The sequence below is a fragment of the Ixodes scapularis genome, unplaced genomic scaffold (assembly GCF_016920785.2).
Source record: "Ixodes scapularis isolate PalLabHiFi unplaced genomic scaffold, ASM1692078v2 PGA_scaffold5__190_contigs__length_132052651, whole genome shotgun sequence".
Lineage (NCBI taxonomy): Eukaryota > Metazoa > Arthropoda > Arachnida > Ixodida > Ixodidae > Ixodes > Ixodes scapularis.
The window spans coordinates 114,469,575-114,487,455 of record NW_024609880.1 but is presented as its reverse complement, the minus strand read 5'-3'; positions in this window follow the sequence as shown (position 1 = coordinate 114,487,455).

Sequence of the window (17,881 nt, the reverse complement as noted above, 5' to 3'; positions counted from 1 at the left end):
TTAAGCGTGGATGCTTAGCGTCCCCCTGACGAGCTACACGAGTAATGAGCTCACAGGCCGCTTTAACTTTACCAAAATGGGCCTTTCTGTTACGCCAGTATAGTACGATGACTCCAGATTGAAAGAACCCGCTTGGACAAGACCTACGCGTTGTTAAAGCGCAACTACGATCGAAAACGAAGCCAGTATAAATTACTGGTATCGCCTTAGTGGCATGAAATACGATCACAGCAGAAATGTTACATCAAAGTGAATCCGCGTACTACATTAAAGCCGATTTTAAGGATGCGACCAGCTGCACTTTAGCGGGCAGCAAGCGGGTTAGCTTTACTTGCGTTTGGAACACTATGGCCTTAGTTGCCCCTGTGCCACTAAGCTTGTAATCATCATCATCATTAAGTGGGTTAGCTTTTCGTCAAGGAACTCCGGCGCAGCATCCCTGTGTCATCTTGTCGCGGTGTAGCTGCGGTTGATTGGTTGTACCGCCTACCGCAGCACCACAATGACGTCACGTCGCGGCCGCACGGCTGATGACCAGTGTTGCCGTCCCTCTGGCAGACAGCTTCTGTCTTGCCATAGACGTTCGAAATCAAAATTTGAGCCGTGATATTTATAAAACTAAGCACAATATCGAAGAAAAGAAGTATGCCTTGTAATTGAAGGACACTGTCTTAGCTGACAACAGTCGTGATTCCAAATCCAAATATATTGACAGGAGTTGCCCTTTAATAGACCCGTGTCAGGATTAATTGGCCTTCGGAGCTTCTGAAATACTGCCTACAATGGAACATTCAACACAGCAAAGGATATACTTCTCTTGTCACGCACACTTAAACAAAACATAGTTTTACGGAATATTTAAAGGAGCTGTGCAACGATTTTAACGTTGAAAGAATTGGCATTTTCTGCTTTTGATATTGTTCACTGTGTCACAAATGGCAGAAAACACACCTCCTTTCATCGCAATGTTGCGATTCCGCCGCGTAATAGCGAGGCAAAACTTGGAATATTTCCCGACCTGCAGCCACGAGCGGCGGCCATGAGAAACAAGCGGCGTGACGTCACTTGGGTCGTTGTAAGAAAGATAGCAAGTTGTGCGAATACCTGCTCGATAAAAGGTAACTCTTTTTACAAATCTTGTCGTTCCAACATATATATAAATGCGTCAACACCCTGGTATCATCCACAAAACTTTTATTATACGGAGTTTTAGTGGCGCCATCTATCCTAGGTCCACAAAACCGCGAACAGCCGCCAGAAGCCGGAGGGGGAGGGGGACAGCGCCGGACGGGCAAGGACGGGTGGTCACGCGGTCGGCAGCGGATGAGTTCTCGCTGCTCGCTGATGGCTCTAAAGAGAGAACTTTTCCGGAACTCCGCGCCTACTCTAGTGACGTCACTGTGCACGTGACCCGGAAGACGATGCACGAGTTGAGAGGCGGCGAAAACCTGGATCTTTTTCATTTTTTTAAGTAAAAACTAGGGTATCCAGGCAAAATCTGTTTTCTGTAGTTCACTGCAGAAGTGTCAGGCATCAACTTCCACAATTATTTAAGCAAAGCCCTGAAATTGTTGCACAGCTCCTTTAATTGGGTGGCATTCGGAGAGCTAATACGAAGCTTTAGAAGGAGGGGGTGGGGGGGGGGGGGGGGTGGAGGGATGGAGATGCAATGCCGTGGATCTCTCGAGCGGATTGGGAAGTCGCCCAGCGCATGCGCAGAACGCGTGCGCAGCGCGACAGCCCAAACTGCTTGGGGAACCCCAAAACTTTTCGGCGCCCGTTCTTAAACTCTTTGATCGCTGCAATCTACGGGGTGCTCAGTGCATGGCAAGGCTGGAATTACGTTTTGTTCTCGAACTTGGGTCTGGAATTCGACGATGGGCATGACGTGAGCACGCTAAACGACCTGCTCAGCGGCACATCCGGCCCCGCTCGTTCCGCTAGAGGGGTCGAACCTCCCTTTCGCCGCGCTATGGCCCCCGCGGGTCGCGCAATAAAGCGCCGACAACTCGGCAGGGGCCACGCACAGACTGCGGTGCCAGAAAGTCCGTGGGGGAGGACGCGGGGAGTCAGCGACCGGAGGGGGGGTGGTGGCGGGGACCGCGATCAGGCAGCCGGCGCCGGCAGCGTCGTCGTCGCCGCCTCGGCGGCCGTCCCCCGGCACTCTGCCGCTGCGCAAACACACTCATGGCCCCCGATGGGAAACGGCTGCCTGGACGGGTTCGCGGGCGGGGGTCGCCAGTGCCACGTTTTCTCGGCTTTTGCCCGCTCGGAGCCGAGGCCGCGCTTTTGTCGCCGAAGTCTCATCGGCACGCTCTGAAAACGTTCGGCTCAAACTTTGGGTTTGACTAGTTGTACTAGAGCCATTGGAAGAACGAGAGATTAATTTCGTCATTCTTGTCCAGCTCGCTTGCACCTTTGCATTTAATTGCATTATAACAGTACCTACACCTCTTAGCGAAACATCGGCAGGCACAGCGAGGCTTCCATGAGGCTGTTTTTCGAGTTGTACGTGTCAAGCTTCGGCGATGTTTTTGCCTTCGGGAGTTACGAAATGGTAAATGTTTGGGATCATTCAAAATCTTCGAAAATATGTAAGTGCGTGTTTTTACAGCGCAGCTGTTAAGGGCTAGTTTCCCCAGTAACGTGTCCGTCAGCAAACAAAGGATGACACGAAGCTCTGGACAGCTACCACGATCTATGAGCGACGGCGGCAACCAGACAACCGGCTTTCCGGTTGTCTGGTTGCTGTCGTCGCTCATAGATGGCGCAACCTTTCCAGCCTTTCCACTCTGCCTGGGCGACTTGCGGCCGGCCATTACATCATTCCCACCATAGTACAGCTTCGCTGGTCTTCCTTCATCACCAGACTGGAAAGGCTGAAAGGTTTTTTAGAACTGTTGGGTGTGAATGGTCGGTGCCGTTACGTAAATGATGGTGTCATCATCGTGGGATATCGACCTGTATATTATTTTAGGATCATTCATTTCATTATGTCCGCATCCTTAAATATTTACAAATTAAAAAAAGGGGGCTGCGTCTTTTGCGGTGCTTTGCTGCAGATTAAGTCGAAATGCTACTATAATTCGACGGGATTTTTTTGTTTTGTTGTTTTGTTTTTTCGTGAATCTGATGTTTCGCAGATTAAATTGAGGTCGAACCTCGTTCTCTCACTCTGTCGTTCGTAGCGAAAGGAGCTCACCTTGCTTCTCTCTGCCTAGCCATACGCTGTTCTCACTTTTCCGGCTACTCGTTTGCCGACGATCACGCTGAGCTGAGTGGGCCGCCGCTTTTGTTCGGTGATATCCTCTTCACTGCTCAATGTCCTTTGCACTTCGGCGATGTGCTCTTCGGGGGGGCTGCAAATATAAGTCCCATCGCATTTGAAGACTCGTCGTCAAAACAAACCTTATTTTGTTTAATGAGAAGTTAGCCTTTAAAAAGCATGCTTCGTTTCTTGAAGCTAGTGAAGCCGTGATCCAGTTTCCTTTTCAGATTCACAGGCTGACTCGTTATTAAGGCCCTTGTGGATACTTCAAGCTTCCCTCGATGCTCATTTCTCTGACGCCCATGACTCAACCTTCGTTAACGCAAAATGACACACGCACACACAGAAAAAAAAGAAAAACAAAGAAAAAACAGCGCACGGAAAGGAGTTGCGCAAGGAGGCTTTGATGTTGGCGGCAGCCGACCCCAGATAAACGACTGGAGGCAGTGAAACAGACCCCTTCCAGAACGTTACCCGGACCGATTCCGCACGCAAGGTCGTTTCGCCACGGGCACCCCCGATGCAAGCCATTGGCCCCAACGATACGGCGCCCCCTCCGGTACCTTTTTTTCTCCACCGCCTGGTCCCGACGCGAGGCCCGGTTCACAGCGGCAGGCGCACAAGGATACCGCCCAGACACGTCAACCAGATAACAGCCCGAGCCCTGCGGGGAGCCGCCCTCTCTGCGCTTTTATGCAGTATTGCCTTTTTTCCCCCTTTTTTCTTTTTAAAGGTCGGTCGTCGAACCTTGCTGTTGCTCTGTACTACCGTGCGTTTTAACCCGATATCGTTAAGGAGGTCCTGTCGCGATAAGCCGTAAATGCGGCTTCACGGGTGTTGCTTTGGCGTTCGGCTGAAACTCGCATTCTCACTGATTGGACACGATCCCTTCCCGAGTCCCGGCCGAACGCTGACGCGGCACTCGTGTTCAATCAGCGCCCGATGATGGCCTCCGGCTGGTGACGTAGACGCACGCTCCAGCCCTGCGGCCTTCTCGTGTAGGATGCGCTGCTGCTGACCCCGCTGTCTACCGTACGAGTGCGGCGGCGGCTACGTCGGAGTGTGTATGCGAGGGAGGAGGCGACCATCGGCACGAAGGCGGCGCGTATCGGTCAGCTTTGGGTGTGCCCCGGGCGCCTCAACACACAAAGGTCGCGCAGGTCATCCATCACGCGTGCTCAAACAGTAACGACAGTCACGCGATCAAGCTGGCCGTTCCTTGCCTGGGAGAGTGGCACTCGTGAACGTTGTCCTCCGAGACGAGGGGTTCCGTCGGGCGTCGGTGGCCGAGTGAGTGAACGCACCGCAGATTGGAGCAGGTGGATCGGAAGCTCGCGGTGCGGAACCCAGAGATCCCGGGTTCAGTCCCCTCCCCTGCCCGTTTCCACCCGGATGAGCGTCGTATACTGGCGCGCGGTCTTGTATCGCTTCTGCGTGGTGCCCGTTAGAGGCCCCAGGGTAGCGGCGGTCACTGCACTGGCGAGATTTCTTATCTACAGCTAACATACCAGACACTAGGGGGCTGTCTCTCTTGCCGTTGTCTAAAAATACTAACAATTATTTTTGCATCGTGGAGAATTAAAACGTTAATCCGCAATGAAATGCTTTACTAGGAGAATACAAGACACTCTTCGAGAATACACAGAAAACGTCGATAACGAAGATCTGCGGAAACACGCTTGACACCTGTGGCGGCGATATATCGTCTTCGCATTCGGAACCCCGTCAACGGCACCGAATTTTGACGAGTCACCTTCGCGTCCTGTGGCGGCGAGAGAAGTGGATGGGGGTGGGAGGCGTCGCCGAATAAACCGCTCCACCAGGGGTGGTTTATGGCGCGGCCGTCGTTCCGTCTAAGGCAAATGAGGAGAGTGTCCCGTATTTCCCTCGTCAATGCTCGCTGTCGTGAGAAAAGAGTGACGGGTACCACCGCAGAACACAGCTTTTCAATTCCCCTCATTTACTGCAGATGTATCTACCGTCCAAACCGTACGTCTCTTCAGGAGTATATATATGGAATGATGAAATCAAAGTATGCGAAAGCAGGCGTTGCAGCCGAACGGTGTCGCAGCAGTCGTGTCATATTTTCTTGTTTGTTTGTTTGTTTGTTTTTTTGCACCGCGATAGTCGACTTCGGATGACGGCGACATTTAAGCACTACGACTTTGTCGTGTGGAAAGCGTTGCCTTCGGACATTTAGCGGGAGCCCTGAGATTTTTTATTTGCTTTAGCGCGAAGCATGGATCGCCCTTTTTGGGCTTGTTCCCGGAGAAAATGCTTTCAGCGGGCGCTCGCGTCTTTAGGCCGTACATTCTTGGAAAGAAATTGTGAAGCGCGGCTCCTCCGGCTTCCACTAATGCGAGAGAAACAAGAGGAGGACGGAAGAGAACAAAACCCGAGTCCTCCTTTGAGCGCATGCTCCAAGCCGTGTGCTCGTCTAATTCGCCGCGCGAGCCGGGGCTGCGTGTACACGGCGCGCACGCGGTGCTGTTCCTCCCGTGGTTCGTAGCCGCCGGTAACGCGAAAGGGCTTAGCTCAAGTTGCGTCGGGATTTCATTAAAGCGTACAAGGCCTCCAGGGGAAATGGTAGACTCGCTCCTTTGTTCTTGCGGGTTTTTTTTTTTTTTTTTTTTCGCTTTATTTTAGCGCACTCCGCGGCCCACTCCTATGTCGACGGCGCACAGTGGCGAGCTTTCTTCGTTTTAGAAAACCCTCTTTGTCCTTTATTTTCTTCTCTCCTTTCGCCTCCTCTCATTTCTGTTTTTCTTTATTTTTTGAGGAGTTTAGGTTTTTTTTTTAAAACGGCACGACGCCTTGCCCTTTCTTTGTTTCTCTTATTTTATTTTTTAACGCTATTATTTCGCCAAATCTGCTCGGGTTAGAAAGAAGGCTGCTCTTCTGAGAGTTTCAAAGTGTCGCGAGCGGCTTTATATTTTTACGTGTATTTTTTTTTTCTTCCTACGAGGGGGCGACCATGGAGACAGAAAAGGGGGGGGGGGGGGGTGCTTTACGATGTGGAAGGAATTAAGACGGCACCGGGGATGACGAGGCAGGCTCAGTGTCGCCCCCAAAAGGAAGGAGACGGGACGCATTCGCAGGAGCAGCTTCTGGGAGAACGGCAAGAGTTGAGGGTTACATTTTCCTTTGAACTTTGCTCAATTTTGTTTCTTGAAAAGTCGCATTTGCACGACGACGACACAGGGACAGTTTTGGGGAAAACTCGGTTCACGATTGCGCTTCGCTTTTTTTTTTTTTTTAGCCCGCGTGGAATTGGGACTTGGGTTTCCGTTTGGAAGCTAGAAGAGGCGCATAATGGTTACGTGGGCCTGCGAATAGGAGGAATGTTTGTGATGCTGGAGAACTTCGTTCCGAGATTCCGGTATTTTCCTTGATTTCAAAGATAAGATGCTTCTAGAGGCTATTCCTGTCCGCTAGCTCGTGTTAGATGCAAGAAATGCCCATTATTCGTTTCAAATATTTAAGGACGCTCACCGGGTATCTAGCTTTCTCATGCGGCAGAACTAGACGATAATATAAAATTGTAGTTTATAGCGATTGACTTTAGGCTCATTAGGGCAGATGTTAATTAAAGCTTTGAGATAGTATGGGGAATGTGCACCCCTAATCACACTTAGGTACAACCAGCAGTCCGTGGTTCTCCTCTCCTCCCAGTGCCCACATAGAAAGTGGACTCCAAAACGTTGCGCAGTTTGGAAGAACAAGTAGACTGCATCCCGCATGCGGCGTATTTGTACGCGCACCTGCTATGTCGGCGATGACAGGACGGAAAAACGACGGACTGCCTGTTGTAGCTAAGTGTGATTATACCTGTACTTACTTACCACCTAAACAAAACAAAAGAAATGTAGTTCTGAATTTTCTAGGTCACGTACTTAAGGCCAGCTCGGCTGAAAATTGCATTCGGCTAAAAGTTGCGTTCGGCTGTAACTTGACACAGCTCTCATGTTTAACATGCGACCCTCAGGTTTCCTCACTAGGTGATGTAGAAACCCTTTCATTGTGACTTTCTCTCTAGGTGGCGTTGTCCGTACCGTTCTACTTACTTCGCTTACATCATTCATCGCAAGTAATGCACGTACAAGATAGATTATTTAGCTTTTCCTTCGTCGCTCTTCCTCCAGTTACAGAAAACGTTTCTACTCCAACTGCCGTCCGTACCACTCGTTCCGAATGTCAGATTGATCGTCACAGCCGCGTAGGCTCACTCCGAAAAACACACAATAGGACACATCACCGGAATACCACGCCAGGCTCGGGCCATCTCCACGGTCCACACCACACAACCCGACGCGTCTTGTCGGCAGCCGCGATCAGGCTCACATGAAAATATAAAATCTTTACTCCGTTCTATCTTTCGACGGACAGCTGTATATATATTCTACGAACCAGTGGCGTACACAGGGGGGGGAGGGCCGAAGGGGCCGCGGCCCCCCCCCCCCCCCCCCCCCTCCGAAACTTCCAAGCCGGGGGGGGGGGGGGGGGGGGGGGGGCTAGGTCACTAACTCTCGGGCTCGTCAATATCAATGCGGTGTTGTTTTTGTTTTTTTAACAGTGGAGCCAAATTTGTGGAAAAGTTGTAAAAAACAACAACAAAGAAATAAGAAAGGAAGGGAATGCAATATGCCATTTAATTATGACATAGTAAAAATAATGAAAATGTGTAGTTTTAACTTCTTTCATGTAATATGACTGAGGAATAATTAATTAACGAATTTATTCATTAAATGGTATATTAAAGGGTGGCGATCAGTCGGATTAATTTCCTAATGAACCCTTTCATCTCCAATCAAGATTCAACGCTTTATGAAAGCCATAGATTGTGCGATATAACAAAAATATGTAGGACCGAAGGTTCTACAAACCACAGCACTAAGATTATGAAAGCATCCGGCTTAATATTTAACGCTTTGCTAAATCTCCGCGCTTGTGAAACGGTGCAGCGCAACCTTTAGTAAGAAAAAAAAACGACAAGAAACATCCAACATTGAATAAGATGGGTCCAGCTTGTGGGGACCCCACAGATCGCGATAAACGTAACCAGTGACTGCGGGTTGCGCGATTGGGTGTGTGGGCCGCAGCCTCCGCAATTTGCTTTTTGCGTATATGTGTGTGTTGTTGCTTTTGCGTTTTCTTCTGTTCCAATACAGTTTTATATAACGGTCGTCGCGGAGTAGCCGGCACTGCGGGATTCACACACAGACACACACAGAAACACACACACAAACACACGCGCACACACGCACACACACACACACACGCGCACATATATATATATATATATATATATATATATCAGTGTGTCGAACCGAAAAAAATACGGGTTCGGTTACGGTTCAGGTTCAGGTTCAGGTAAATTTATTTTGTTCCGGTTCAGTTCCGGTTCGATTAATTCGATCCGCGAACCGGTTCGCGAACCGGTTCGGGGCGCTGAACCGGTTCGCGAACCGGTTCGGAAATTATAAATGACAAATTGCAACATCAAAATAAATTACAAATAAAACATCTCAAATCAGCACATACGAAACGGGATACATCGTAGCGTAAGGCTCAGGGATTTCTACCAGGAATGGTTTCTTTATGTGCACTCAAAGGTTACCTCACCGACGTTTACGCATTCGGACTTCATCTAATTGTGTCCGACGCAGTAGCTGTAAAATCCGCGACCTCCTTACAAACCCACTTACAAGTAGAACTCGCTAACTATCCCGCCACCTCGGCGTGTAAGCAATTGAAGGAACAGTGGGGAGAAAATACAGCTTTATTTGAACTAGCCTTCGGTAACTCAAATTAGGCCCTTAAAGAAGTTTTCATTAAGCAAGATACGGAATATGAAAAACACTTCACCGAACGCACCGCCAGAAGGACGTAATAGGATAAATATTAAAATAGAAGAGTTCGCTGTCTCACAAATATGTTAGCTTCTAAGTGCCTATACGAAACCGGATGCATTATTATCAAACTCCACAGCCTTTTCTTTTCTCATTCCGATGGAAGCAAGCTTCAAGAACTCGCGCGTTCTAGAAACGTGTTATAAAATGAGCACACAGCAGCATTTAGGATTTACGAGGTTGTAGGAAAATGAAATCCCGTGCCGCGATTTGCACAGCCTTCCAATTCTCTTTCTTCCGTGCAAGCCGCGACCAGCGCAATACTGGTTCCTATGTCAAGAATCATGAATGCAGCGTTCGTCAAGATTCATGGATGCAGCGTTTATATTCCTAAGACTGAGTGGAGAAGAAAAATATGTAAGCAAGGTGTGTGTCAGTTGACGGCACTTAAAAAACAAATGGCATTTATAGCACATTCATTGTCAACAGCGCGTGGCCGAACCGTTTTGACATGAGCCGGTAACCGTCATTTTTTTTTTCCGGTTCAGTTCCGGTTTGGGTTCATCGCGATAAAAATATAACGGTTCGGGTTCGGGTTCAGTTCCGGAAAAAATACCGGTTCGGTTCCGGTTTTCGGTTCGGTTCGGTTCCGGTTCGACACCCTGATATATATATATATATATATATATATATATATATATATATATATATATATATATATGCTATAATTGGCCGCATATCTCATTTGTTAAATATATTGTGAGGTAGGTTGCGCTGCGTAGCGTTAGTCAGGAAAGAAAATATATTTGTTTACCTCTCCTTCTATTATTGCTTCGCGAGTGCCCCAATGGCGCGGGACTGGTTTGTCGTCGCACGGAGCGGCCCCCGTGTCCCCCGTCTTAATTGTTCCTCGAGAACGCCCGATCTGGGTGCGTACCATGCGCTGTGCCTCACTCGAGCGCAGCGGGGCCCCTCGATGTTTTGTAGCCTTTTTTTTATTTTGAGAAGAAGCGTGGGTACTCCTTTTGCACCCTGACGAGGGTTTTTTCCTGGAAGCGATGTCCGGCTGACGGTCGGCAGTTAGGGCGAAGGTTTTTGGGAGTTTTCGGGGGTATGTGCACGTGTCCTTTTAGAGCGCAGCTCTTACGGGGCCCGTTCCCGGCTTGAGCGGCGTCGGCGTCGCCGTCGGCATAACCAAGGTCACCCCAAGGTCACCTCAAGGTCACGTGACCCCCAAGGTGTGACCCCCAGAGGTCACGTGACCGTCCCAGGGTCACGTGACCCCCCCCCCCCGAGGTCACGCGACCACCCCCAGGGTCACGTGACCCCCCGCCGAGGTCACGTGACCTCCCCGATGACGTCATCGTCACTGATGACGTCACCGGCATCCGCATCGTCATCGTCATCATCACTGATGGCATCATCAGTGACGTCACTGATTACCTCACCGGAATCCGCATCGTCATCGTCATCATCGCTGATGACGTCATCAGTGACGTCACTGATGACGTCACCGGCATCCGCATCGTCATCGTCATCGTCACTGATGACGTCACCAGTGACGTCACTGATTACCTCACCGGCATCCGCATCGTCATCATCGCTGATGACGTCATCAGTGACGTCACTGATGACGTCACCGGCATCCGCATCGTCATTATCACGAATGACGTCATCAGTGACGTCACTGATGACGTCACCGGCATCCGCATCGTCATCGTCGTCGTCGTTGATGACGTCATCGGAGTCCGCATCGTCATCGTCACTGATGATGTCATCAGTGACGTCACTGATGACATCATCACGTGACCCCCCCCCAGGTCACTTCACCCCCCCCAGTGCCCTTCCCTCCTCCTCCTCCTCAAGAGCTGCGCTCTAATTCGGTGTTACAGGGAGTTGTAAACGGCTTTCACTTTTTTTAATTGGATTTTGTATTGTATATGTTTGTTTTGTACTGCGTGACTCCCATTGGTCTAAAAAGAGCGATATCTGATTGGCTCCTTGGGTGGCGGGAAAACTCTTAACAAAGTGAATATAGGGGCCTAAAGACGCGGGATTTGCGGTTCAAGGTTCGAGTACGGAAGTTGTCATCGGCAGTTTGAGAACCGCGCGAGATAGGGGCGCGTGTGTGCGACCTGCTGCCTCAGGACGAGAGCCAGGTGCAATATGTGAGTGTACAAACCATTTTCCATCGTTCCTTTATTGCGTCGTGTGACTTTCTTTTGTGAATGAACTTCGAAAACCTTTTTCCTTCTTCTTTCTACTTTGTGCGCTAAATACCTTAATATGTTAGACTACCAACTAGCCCAAATGTCAACTTCGAAAACCTTAGAAATCGACACCAACGAAAAAATCATGTGAGATTTTTGTTGGTTCGATCAGGTTAAGATGGGAGTAATTTATGGTGAAGCAGCTTTCCTGTGTTTATCGTCTATCCATCAAGGTGTTTCGGGTTTCTACTTATGCACCATTATTTTATCCGCCCTGATGACCGGAGGCTTCGTGCATTGGAGTCGTGCTTCATAAAATATTTGTTTTTATGATTCTTGTTTTCTGCTAACTCTGGTGCCTTCTGTTGACGTTACTTGCAAATAAAAAATGAAAGCCGTTTACAACTCCCTGTAACGCCGGATTAGAGCGCAGCTCTTGAGGAGGAGGAGGGAAGGGTACTGAAGGGGGGGGGGTCATGTGACCTCGGGGGGGTCACGTGATCTCGGGGGGTCAAGTGACCTTGACGATGACGATCCGATGACGTCATCAGTAATGATGACGTTGGCGAAGCGGATGCCGGTGACGTCACCAGGTTGCATGCAACCTGTATTGCATGCAACAGGTTGCATACGACTCGTTGCATGCCAGTTGCATGCAACTCCCGAAGAAACCCGAGGTCCTCCCGAAAGAACCCGAGGTCCTCCCGAGGTCCTACCAAAGAAACCCGAGGTCCTCCCGAAGGGACTCGAGGTCCTCCCGAAGGACCTCGGATTGCTTCGGGACGACCTCGGGTTTTTTCGGGAGGACCACGGGTCCCTTCGGAAAAATTTACCCATAATGCACCGCGCGGTTACGCCGACGGCGGCGGCGACGCCGCTCAAGCCGGAAACGGGCGCCTAAGAGCTGCGCTCTAAAAAAGTAAAGTGGAAATGCCTTCCTGGTGAGGAATTTCCGGGGCACCATTTTTATGTATCATGATCATCCCAAAACCAATATGACAACTTTATTTTAAGTATTTAATAGAAGAATGCATAGTTATTAGATAAAAAAATTAAAATGCTTTTATTTCCTCTTGGACTTTCTTTTCTCTTTTTGTCTTGTCCCTTTTACACCCTTTACCCCTTTGCCCCCTTACCTTGTCTCCCGCTGGTCCGCCCCCCCCCCCCCCCCCCCCCTGAAATGAAATCCTGCGTACGCCACTGCTAGGAACCAACGAAGACAACCACTATTATGGAAGCAGCACGTGACCTCATGAAGGGCGCAGAGACGCACGTGTAGTAGTCACGAGTTACGTTCACATTGCTGCATTGACTGGGATAGCTCCTAGCGCGCGTTGCTATTCATCGTAAGCTTCGACGGCAAAAAGAAAACAGGAACTTGCCTCCCGACCTTTCCGGGTCACCACCACATGGACCCCACTTGCTTCCCGAAAATGAGAGAGGCACGAACGAAGCAGACACCAGAAGAAAGAAAAAAAAAAAGGGGGGGGGGGGGGGGGGGGGAAAGACCCGAGAAAGGAACCGGGAGGCCTTCGCGCCGTCTTTTGTCGGGCATCCCAGACTCCCCATTTGTATGGCGCGCGGCTGCCGCGGGCTGCCTGCCTGCCGGCCTGCCTCCGAGCGCGTGGGGAGAAGACGAACACCGGAGTGGGGACGGTGGGGAAATCCGCCGGTGGGCCGAGCACGAGGGTGAGCACGGCGCTTGCTCGCTCAAGACGCTAATCTGGCGCAGAAGCCGAGATGTCGCGTCTCGTTAATGCGTGCTGCGGTATTGCGGAAGCGCTCCCCTCCCCGTCCTCCCTATTTCTCTCTCTTTCTGTCCCGCCTTTCCCATCTACCTTCCCGCCTGTCGCTCCTTTTATCCCCACACCGCGCGTCACGAGCCTCCTCCCGATCTTCTTGAGGCGACGTCGTCGTCTTCTGCTTCTTTCTCCCCGAACGAGGGGCAGAGCTTTCTCTCCCGGCTCGTTCTTCATCTTCTTAGCGTCGGCTGATGGCCCTTATCTCGGACGACACGGCTGCTGCTGCGACGGAGAAGCCGGGCTGCCCCGCGTGCCGTGTCGTCCCTTTACCCAAGGAGCCGAGAAGAAGAGAAAAAAAAAAACATGACGACGACGCAAGTGCGCGGAAGGGCCGTCGGTACACTGCGATGGTGGGGACCGAGATTATTACGCGGAGGTGGCCGGCGTCGCTGTCTTTCTTCCTTTTTTTCTTTTTTCAAGCTGTCTTTTGCAAGGTGTGTTGGAGCGAAGGGACCGCGGCTCCGCAGATGGCGTGTCACCGAGCTGAAGCCTTTGGTGCTGCTGCTGTGGCGGTGACGGCGAAAGACGCCTGCATTTCATGGAGCGGTGAAGGGGAAAAAGAGCGACAGCAACGGGGCTTTGAGGCTTAGCCCCGTACCGAGGGTGTATAGTTAAGAATTCAGGGGAAACTCCACTCACCTCTTTTCACTTTAGCAGAAGAAACGCTGGAGAGGAAGCGACCTCTTCTCCAGCGTTCGCACTGCTAAAGTGGAAAGGGGGAGGGGAGGAGTTTCCCCTGAACCCTCAACATGTCTCCGACAGTGGTTAACACGGATTCTCTTACGTTGAGCAATTCGTATAGGATTTTTCTTTTTTTTTTTTCTTCAGAAATCTATTTTTGTATCATGTAACGTTGTGCTACATATAGAGTAGGGCTTGGTGTAAAACGTATAGGTTCCTCCCCCCGGGTGCTCCGATCGCGGATGACCTGATGGTAGCTCCTGACTGTGACCTCCATGAGCGACATGACAACTTTTGGTCAATACGTTGGTTTAAAGGGGCCATGAAACGCTTTTCCAACTTTTTCCTGTTTAGCTTTCCTCCTCAACTCATAAATCGCGCATTCCGCCAAACAGTTCAAGAAGACGAAAAGAGGGGAGGCCCCTCTTGCTCGGAATTTGGTTTATGTACCCGGACAGAGCCACGGTCCCCCTAAAAGATTAGCCCGTCGCTCAGAATTCAGACAAAAGTTGCTTTCCCCAACCCGTTCTCCCCGGAGCTGACAGTGCTGTGGAAGCTACGTGCTCGTTGGGCCAGCCACACTTGCCACATGATCACGCTCCTCCGCGCATACCCACGCGCAGAGATTGAGGTCAGGTGATAAAGGGAGCCGGCTGATTGGTTCGGCAAGCGCGTAGCTTCCACCACAATGTCAGCTTAGGGGTGAAGGGACTAAGTGAGGTCCGGTTTTGTGTGATGTCAGTTTGGACCCGACGACGCGCTTTTGGGACCGCGGATGTATCAAGGTGAAAAGGCAGAGAGCTTACGAAGGGGAGGAGGTACGAAATAGTCCGCTGTGTTTTCAAATTTGCGGACTGAAAGTCAGGCTTTTGTCTTTCTACCTTTTTTTCTTTTGGCCCACTGAACGATGTGCTATTAGTAATATCCCAATCGAAAATGATTTGTCTCAACCCAAAATCCGTTTCATGGGCCCTTTAATCCAGAAGTCTAAGGCATTGCCGAATACAACCAAAGGCGAGTCCGGCTCCCTCTCTCCATCTCTCCTCAAGGTTCTCAGCGGGATGCGTCCTCTCATGAGGTGTTAGCGCCTCTCCAGACTTCTCGTTCTGGATGACAAACGTACGGGCGTCGTGACGTAAGCTTTCTCGTAACCTGTCCGCAACCACCAATTCCCTCAAATTTTCGATCGTCGTTACTTTACAGCTTTGCGTGTAATGTATCAGGTAGTTCTCGGGTCGCGTGGTGGACTGTGCCCGTGTCTCATCGCTCCTTCTTTTTGATTGTACGAAGAGACGGCGGTATTCTGCTGGCGAAAGTCTGAGCCCTTCCAGACCCTCACCCTGGAGCTCGGCATAGCTATAGCTCTTACGTTGCTCCGCAGATAGCTGAGTTAACAGGCCGCGTGCCTTTTCACTCAGGCGTGGTAACGCCTAGTCACGTTCTCCACTCACGTGGAACTTAGAGGAACCATGAAACAATTCTGAAATCGAATTTCATCCACCGGACTTCGTAAAAGGTGTGAAAATAAACACAAAAACACAAAAATAGGGAGGCACAAATGAAAGCCGTTTACAATTCCCGGTAACGCCGGTTGGAGCGCAGCTCTTGAGGAGGAGGATGGAAGCGTACTGAGGGTCAGGTGACTCCTTAAGGTCACGTGACCTCATGGGAGGTCGGGTGACGTCAAGGGGGTCACGTGACTTTAAGGGAGGGGGTCACGTGACCTCAGAGGGTCACGTGACCTCAGGAGAATCACGTGACCTCAGGGGGTCATGCGACTTCAGGGGTCACGTGACCTCAGGAGGTTCACGTGACTCCAGGGGGGTCATGTGACCTCGGGGGTCACGTGACCTCGGGGGTCACGTGACCTTAACGATGACGATTTGATGACGTCATCAGTGGCGTCACTGATGACGTCATCAGTGAAGATGACGATGGCGATGCGGATGCCAATGACGTCATCAGTGATGATGACGATGCGGATGACGATGACGTCATCAGGTTGCATGCAACCTGGATTGCATGCAACAGGTTGCATACAATTCGTTGTATGCCAGTTGCATGCAACAGGTTGCATGCAGCCTGTTGCATGCAGCTGGTTGCATGCAATTAGTTGCATGCAACAGGAACTCGAGGTCCTCCCGAGGTCCTCCCGAAGGAACCCGAGGTCCTCCCGAGGTCCCACCGAAGAAACCCGAGGTCCTCCCAAGGTTCTCCCGAGGTCCTTCCTTCGGGAGGACCTCGGGTCCCTTCGGAAAATTTTACCCATAATGCACCGCGCGGTTACGCCGACGGCGACGGCAACGCTGACGGCGACGGCGACGCCGCTCAAGCCGGAAACGGGCGCCTAAGAGCTGCGCTCTAAAAAAATTCTTTGCTATAGAACTTCTAAAAGAAAAACTGGACTCTTTTGCGTCTTCTGTCTTTCAAAGCTCTCTGACTTTTCACTGCTATGCATCCGCGGAACTGCAACACGTCAGCCGAATCCACGTCGCCTATTGGGTAAGCGCCTACCTCACCAGCACCGCGATCATAAACAATAAATAGCCGGCAAATGTTTCCTAAAAGTTTTGCTAAATAATATTAAGATCCACATTTTGTAGCCTAATTAGAGATGTGTGGCGAAAATTGCCAAATTTGATAATGCTGAGAGCCAAGCGCCATCTATCGTGTGGTAAAGGAAGCTGAGAGCCAGCTCCGGAGCTGTCTTGCGCACTTTTTACGATCAAATCAGCATGGCCGACAGCGTCGCTTGGTCGCGACGACCAACGAACGTTTATTTTTCTACGTGTTCTTCTCGCGCGTCCCGACTTCAAGTAGCAAGAAAAAAGTACTTGAAACAGACCACAACGAACAAGAACGCTGGATCACAAACACCCGAGAAAAGCTACGACGGTCGCAAATCCACCGACTCCGCCAAAGCTAGCTGCGCAGAATATACTTGGAATATAGGCCTAGCAGGCACTCCGACTCGGCGCAGCGTTGCTTCGACGGTACTTGGCCAAGACAGTCTGCCCACGACCGGCTGGCGTGCTGAATGGAATATGCCCGCGCGACCCTCGTGGACCCTTCCCGTATTACAGTTTCATCTCTGACCTCAATTTTAGATTAACCGGTGAGGTCAATCTCTTCCCCTTGTCATCTCCTTGTTTTCCGAGGCAGTGTTGACGAACACTGTCGTCGAAAAGGCACCCTCGTCGATTCTATCTTCTTATTTTGTGTGATATAGAGCTCGAATAAACGCCGTATGGATTACCTTCGTAACGCGGTATGTATACACTTTGTTATTAGTAAGCCATTTTTATTCTGACACGACTGCACGTCACTGTCGAGCTATAAAAGTTCGTGGGAGCTACGCGCAATGCCGGGCCAACCTTCCTTTGCCGAGTGCCACGTCAGTACCGAGTTGCAATCGTAAAAGATCGGCCCCGAAACGCTCACCAACAGCGCGAATACAGCACTTAATTCCATCAAACGCGCGCGTCCGCTCCGAGTGTGAACAGGTATTTACGTGGCTCTTGCTGACACTGTCATAGTTAAAACGTATCTTTTTTAATGTCGGCTCGCTCCTGCATCTCCGAGGCCGTGAAAAACGCCGTGGCGATTTGTTTCCATCTACGTCGCTTTGCAAACGACTGACACGGGCCGCCTTTTACCAACAATGACAGTTGGGTTGACTTCTGAAGTCTTCACCGGAAGACTCGCCGCACTTCCCAACACTGCATACCGGCGTATGAGACTAGTCCGATGCTGTCGCTGTAGCGCGACATATCTCATTGAATTTCGCTCAGCTGCGATGCGTCCATGGCTATCGCGGCGATGAGAGGCGCTGATTCCGAAATTGCGTCGCTGACATCAGCGGAGTAAAACCTACCGGCGCACCCCCAACTCGCCGCGGCTAACGCTCCCGTTCTCCTACTGCCAAGAGAACTTCTGGTTCCTGTCCCAGCGTAAGTCACGACCGTCAAACTTACGCCGCAACTTGTTTTGCGGACAGTTGGAGAGAAAAAAAGAGTCTATTTTATTATTTTTATGTGTAGAAGTTAATGAACCGAGACGGAAACGGATGCC